At 40.5% G+C, this 7213-nt stretch overlaps 1 pseudogene across 1 annotated transcript in view; it reads left to right on the forward strand.

Moving 5' to 3' along the window:
* The first annotated feature begins 601 nt into the window (after window positions 1-601).
* The window catches only part of LOC148206360 (protein LAZ1 homolog 1-like), a 16146-nt pseudogene continuing 9534 nt past the window's right edge, over window positions 602-7213 (forward strand). Inside the window, exons 1-3 of the transcript XR_015783558.1 lie at window positions 602-721; window positions 1087-1547; window positions 1659-1715. The product of XR_015783558.1 is annotated as a protein LAZ1 homolog 1-like (transcript). The remainder of the gene's footprint in view (window positions 722-1086; window positions 1548-1658; window positions 1716-7213) is intronic.

The following is a 7213-nucleotide window of genomic DNA, read 5'->3' on the forward strand; positions in this document are numbered from 1 at the left end:
GTGATAATAGAATATGTTTTATATTTTATTATATTGGGCTTTAAATATTAAAATATCATTTCATGATATATTAACACATTTATCTATAATAATATAATACTACAATATCAAAATTAATATAAAAGTAAATAATCCATTTAATACATCAATTATTGACATATTCCATATTTAATATTTAATATTATAAAAATATGAAGTATTTAAATTTCTTATTTTTATTTGTTTTCGATAAATTATTAAAGTAATTGAATATTTTTAATAATTATCACCATATATTTATTAAACAAAAGTTAACGTTAATTTTCAATAAGTATTAAAATAATTTTTATTTTTGCTTTATAAATATAAAATCATTAATAGTTTATAGTGACAAACAAAAAACCAAATGGATAATATTTCAAGATTTTTGTTTGTCAGATAATATTTCAAGACAAAATTAATTTAATCCATATAAATTATTTTATCTTGATTTCTTGCCCTTATCGCCAAATTGCATATATATATATATATATATATATATATATATATATATATATATATATATATATATATATATATATATATATATATATATAATTATTTATTTATTACCTCGAGTTTAGCGATTTTTTGCAACGTTGTTTTCCAACTCCGAAGGCAAAGTCGCGTTATATTTTGGTAAAATGCACCATCTTCATTTTTCCTGGAAAAAGAAAAAGGAAAATAAGAGTCGAGAGAACAGGTTTGAACTCTCTTCTTCATTTTCTTTCTTTTCAATGCTTTTGACATGGCATCGTTTTCTTTCTTCAGTTTCAGTGAGTACTTTGTTTTCCAGAGCCTAGGGTTTTGACGTTTCATTAATGATGAATGATCAATACCGTTATTTAAAACCTTATCGGTGTGAAATGTGTATTTTGAAACTAACGTTGTAACATTGAGGGTTTTGTGTTTCTGTTAGTTTATCTCTGTTAAAGATTATACATATATGCACTAGTTGATTAAACTAACAGTACCTGCCTTGAAGCAGAGTTTTGAGATTTTTAAAATGTTTAATGTTTTTTTGTTTTATTTTTTGTTAATCATTAGTCGACATGATTGTCATTGCAGGATTCCTTGCGATCTCGTTTTGGATTTTTCGTGTGAATAAAAAGCAAGAACTGCATTAAATTGTTGGAGGAATGTGTTAGTTCTGCATTTACCTATTGAATTTGAGGAATTTCTGTTACATCTAGACAAGGAGGGAGGGAAACTTAGATAAAATAAAAGTTTCCGTGGGAGCATAGACTCTTGTAGTGAATCGTACATGTGAATGTGACCATGTGTGATTAGTACCAATTACAAGTTTCTATCGAATGGGTTTGATGGGGATTTTTTGTTTTTCCATATTTCTTTTTATCCCAGTTGAATCTACTGGAAGAGAAGGGACTATGTGGCTCCAAAACTTGGGTGAGGAGTCCAGAGGAACTGTGAGTTTGACCGTCTTCAGTGCAAGTATATTTGTTGTTGCTGCTCTTGTTCTCTCCATGTATTTAGTATTTGAGCATTTAGCCTCCTATAATCAGCCCGAGGTTAATTCTGTTTTCACTTTTAACTGACTTTCCTATTTCACCTCAGTGTTTTTCTTTTGTAATATTTTCTATGGCTAATTGTCTTTTTTATTTTTCAATTTCACTTTACAGGAACAAAAGTTTTTGATTGGTATCATTTTAATGGTTCCTGTTTATGCATTGGAATCAGTAAGAGACACTAACTCAATTACATAATACTTACTGCTCTCCTTTTATTACATTTTATACTTGAGTTTATGACATATATTCTTGGGAATAAGCATCCATGTTTTCCTCTTTTGTTTTTCATCTTGCCGCTGGTTTTGATTCACATGTTTGGATGAACTTAGTTGCTAGCGGTGGGAGTAGGTTGGAACTTACTGTTATTCCATTGAAGGTATATGTTAGAAAAAATAAAAGACACTTGTTATTTATGTATGACAGTTTTTTAAATAGGGCAGTTATTAGTATCAATAAAATATTGTTAAATATCAGTGGGCATAGGCAATTTGGATTATAGATATAGGAAAGGAGATCAATTAGGTTGGGTGTCTGTTTTTCATTGTTTCTGCAGTGCTGAAGGAGGATTCTCTTTATTAGAGCAGAAACTTGTGTTATCAGTTGTGAGCGTTAGTTCTTATTAGTTCCAGAATTGTGATCTAGGAAATTCTGTTTCATTGGAAGTTCCTGAGTCTAACACTTGTAGTGCATGTTGTTTAGTTACTTTACCTTTTCAGCTTCAGGGTTAATTGTCTTTGCTTTTTACATACTGAAAGAACTATTCAGTCATGGAAAGTGTAATCTCTATTTGGCTGGGATGAAATGTAAGGGGGAGAGAGAGGATGAAATTAAGTATGGTATTTTGTGAGAGAAAAAAGAGTGGAAACATTTTTTAAATTGATGGGATTCACTTTACTTTTTCTCACCTTTTTTCGTTTATCTATAATGTTTTTCCTATCTCTTTCCTATTTTTCTTTAACCAACATCCTTTAATTTCACTTTATTTCTTAGGTATTTAGATTGACCCTTTTCATTCACTCATTTCTTCCTACTCTACTAAACAAACACTAAGTTAAGTTTATTTGACTCTCTAACTAAAAAAAACACTTGGATCTTTTGGGTGGTCAATGACACATGCCATGGGTGAGAGCAGCTGATAGGTTTGTAAGTATGAAACCTAGCCAAAACACTCACACACACACAAAATGCAAAGAAGAATGAAAGAATTCTGTTATTTCTCAAGAGATAGCCTGTACAAAGAATAGTCTTGGAACATAACCTCCCTCACAAGGTTCAAAGAACCTGTCTGTACAATAACTGCCAAAAGATCCCCACCTCTGCTAAACAGAGGTTATTTATACAATCCGCCCCCCCTAACTGTTAAGACAATTAGGTTCTTTAATTCTTTCTCTCCTTTTGTAAACTAACCAGGGCCTATCATTACCCACCGCCCCATGTTCAACCTTGTCCTCAAGGTTGAATTTCGGGTATTGATCACGTATGGTAATGTTCCCCCTTCTTGCCATTCAATCAACACTTGTGGCACTTCCTCGTCTCCCTGCCTTATTTGCCTCCTACCCAAGACTTTAATAGGCCAATAAAACGGCCCTTCCCCTTGTAAATCCGCAGGTAATTCTTTCTCCACACTCCTAGCCCCCATTGCTTTCTTCAACTGTGATGCATGGAAAATAGGATGTATGCGAGCTGTTTCAGGTAGCTGAAGCCTGTAAGCCACCTGTCCTACCTTCTGCTCAACTAGGAAAGGCCCATAGTATCTCGCTGTCAATTTCGGATGCAGCCTCGATGGCATGGATGTTTGCCTATGCGTCCTGATTTTGAGATATACCCAGTCGCCCACCTCAATATCTGCTACCCTCTGCTTTTTATTAGCCTACTTTACCATCAACTCTTGGGCTTGCACTAAGTGGAACTTCAATTGCTTCAAAGCCTCATCTCGGGTCTGTAACTCCTGTGCTACTGCCTCCATTGCTGTTTCGCCTAGAATAAACCTATGCAAAGATGGAGGTGATCTCCCATAGACTACCTCGAAAGGTGTACACTTCGCTGCTCCCTGAAAACTGGTATTGTACCAGTATTCCGCCCAAGGCAAAACAAAACTCCATCCCTTAGGTTGCTCCGAGCAAAAACATCGCAAATACCCCTCTAATACCCGGTTCAACACCTCCGTCTGGCCATCGGACTTTGGGTGGTAAGTTGTGCTCATCTGTAGTTGAGTCCCTTGCCTCTTAAACAACTCTTTCCAAAAATTACTCAAAAACAGGGGATCCCTGTCACTCACAATAGAAGCTAGTATACCATGCAACCTGACCACTTCTTTAATGAATACTTCAGCTATCGTGTGAGCTGAATAAGGGTTCTTCAAGGGTACGAAATGGCCATACTTACTAAGGCGATCCATCACCACCACCACTGCATCAAACCCATTCGATCGTGGCAGCTTGACTATGAAGTCCATGTTGACTTCTTCCCACACATTAGGAATAGGTAGAGGTTGCAGCAGTCCTTGAGGGGAAGATGCAAGGTACTTGTGTTGTTGACACACCAAACAACCCGCCACATAGTCTGTAACAACCTTCTTCATTCCCACCCAATAAAGAGACTGAGCCACCCTTCTGTAGGTCTTGTACACTTCGGAATCCCCCCAGTTTGGGTCAGATGAAACTCGACTAGCAGTTTTGGAAACCAGGATGATTGAGCTGATATCACCAACCTACCCTTATAATGCAGCCGTTCATTCTCCATAGTGAAAGCCATAGTGAAAGGTGGGTGTGCCTCTGGGTTCTTCTTAATATCCTCCACCACCTTCCTTAAGTATTCATCCTGCTCCACATCCTTTAAAATATCCCCAAAATCCTGCCAATAAAGTCTAGTCACTACCCTTAATTCCTTTTCCCCTTCCCCCTGGTCCTCCATTCTTCTGGACAATGCATCCGCTGCCCTGTTGGTGTTCCCTGCCTTATAGACTATCTCAAAGTCATACCCAAGCAGTTTGGCAAGCCAATTCTGTTGATTCTGGGTTGTAATCCGCTGCTCCAGCAAGTACCGCAAGCTTCTCTGGTCTGTGTGAACTACAAACCGTTGTCCCAACAGGTATGGTCGCCAATGTTGTATGGCCATCACCTAGGCCGTGAGTTCTTTCTCATAAATTGACTTGTTCAATGACCCCTCAAATAAGGCCTTACTGAAATAGGCTATGGGTCTTCGGCCTTGTGTCAGCACTGCTCCAACTCCCCCTCCCAACGCATCACATTCTATGTGGAATGGCTGATCAAAATCTGGTAACACTAGCACAGGAGCTGAAGTAACTGCTTTCTTCAATCTAGACATAGCTTCTTCAGCACGTTCAGTCCAACTATACTCTCCCTTTTTCAATAAGTCGGTCAAGGGCTTAGCAATTTTTCCATAGTCCTTGACGAAACGCCGGTAATACCCAGTCAGCCCAAGAAATCCCCTCAAGGCTTTCACACTCCTTGGTCTCTCCCAATCCAACACTTCTTTTACTTTTCCTGGATCCATCTCTACCCCTTTTTCAGAAATCAAGTGGCCGAGATACCTTATCTGAACACGTCCAAATTCGCACTTCTTCCTGTTAGCAACCCATTGATTTTCCTCCAGCCTCCTCAACTCCATCCCCACATGCCTCATATGTTCTGCCCATGACTGGCTGTAAATCAATATATCATCAAAGAAAACTAGCACGAATTTCCTTAGGTAGGGCTGCAGTAAATTGCTCATCGCGCTTTGAAAGGTTGCAGGGGCATTGGTTAAGCCAAATGGCATTACCAAGAATTCATAATGCCCCAAATGAGTGCGAAACGACGTCTTCTGAATGTCTTGCCTTAAGATCAACCTTGGAGAAATATTTTGCTCCTCTCAACTCATCTAACAGCTCCTCTATCACTGGAATTGGGAACTTATCCGGAACTGTGGCATGGTTTAGGGCCCTATAATCCACACAGAATCTCCAAGAACCATCCTTCTTCACCAATATAACAGGGCTGGAATATGGGCTATTGGTTGGCCGTATCACCCCTGTTTGCAGCATTCCCGCCATTTGCTTCTCTATTTCATTCTTCAGCACATGTGGGTACCTGTAGGGCCTCACGTTTATTGGGTCAACTCCCTCCTTCATGGGTATTTGATGCACCATAAGTCTCTCTGGGGCAACCCGTTGGGTTCCTGGAACACCCCTGCATACTAGTCCAGTACCTCCTCTATTTCTTTTCTCTGGATCTCTGTTATTCCTGGGTAAGGTGCCCCTACTCCACCCCTCTCCATCTCTCCCAATTCCCACACTAGCATCCAAACCTCCGCCTCCTTTATTTTCAACAATGCCTCTGGAGCTACCAAGCTTCTGGTTAGCGTAGGATCCCCCCTTATGGTTACCTTCCTACCCTCCAGGCTGAAAGTCATGGTCAGCTTGCTCCAATCCATAGTTACCTCTCTAAAGTAGCCAACCATTCCACCCCCATAATCACATCCACTCCTCCTAATTCAAATAGGTGGAATCTAGTTGTCACCTCCACTTCCCCTATACCAATCTGCACCCCTTCGCAGCATCCTCGGGTTTCTTTTTTCTGCCCATCGCCCAGGCTAACCATGTAAGGCCCAGTCTCTGTCGTGTCTAATCCCAGTCCTCCCACAAGCTCTCTACTAATGAAATTATGGCTCGCGCCACTGTCAATCAGGACTAAAACTCTTCTCCCTGTGATTTCTCCTTGCAACTTCATCATCTTAGCTTGCGTCAGACCTCCTGCAGAGCACGCCGAGAGCTCCATCTGCATCTGACTTAACTCCGTCTCTGTTTTGGTCTCAGTTCCCTCTTTGTCCTTTGCCAAAATCAACATCCTCAAACCCCTTTCTGGGCATCGATGCCCAGCCCGAAAGCCCCTCCACATCTGAAACATTTGCCTTCTTCCCTACGTTTCACATATTCGGCGTAAGGCAAGTTTCGAAAATTTCTTCCTCTGTTATCGATATTGGATGACGCCACCCCACTCGCCTGTGTCGATTCTCTACGCACCGACCCACTACTCTCCGCTGGCCCTATTCGGTTGTGGTTTTGACGTATGGGTTCCACCCGCGACACTGTCCCGATCGGCTTATTCCAGTTCGTCATGCTTCTTCCCGTTCCTCCTGACTTCGCACCCCTATGCAGTTCTTCCCCGTCGCGCGCAATATGCATTGCGACCATCAGTTCCTGAGGGTTGAGTAATCGCACCTGGTTACGTATTTTTTCTTGCAACCCAACCATCAAATATCCCAACAAAATTTCCTCCGGTAGCTTCGACGTTTGTCCTACCAAGATTTCGAATTCTTTGTTGAACTCATCCACTGAATCGGTCTGCTTGATGGTGGCCAACCTTTCATAGACGGTTCCCCTGCTTCTTCCCCCGAACCGCGCTACCATCGCTTCCTTCAACCCTTCCCAAGATTGGTTTCTGGCTTTCTCCTTCCAGAACTGGAACCAATATCCAGCACTGCCCTCCATGCTTATATACGCCAACCGTACCTTCTCTTCATCCTCCGTTACCCCTTGCAAGTCAAAAAATCTGTCCGCTCTATCAGCAGCCCACTCCAGGATCCCAACTCCCTTCAAGCTGGGAGGAAAGTAGTATGGCCCCTTCAAGAACCAAACAATTCCCTATCACAAAGAGATGCGGCTC

This window comes from Vigna umbellata, chromosome 1, assembly GCF_029865625.1.
Source record: "Vigna umbellata cultivar VRB3 chromosome 1, Vumbellata_1.0, whole genome shotgun sequence".
In the NCBI taxonomy this organism is placed as follows: domain Eukaryota; kingdom Viridiplantae; phylum Streptophyta; class Magnoliopsida; order Fabales; family Fabaceae; genus Vigna; species Vigna umbellata.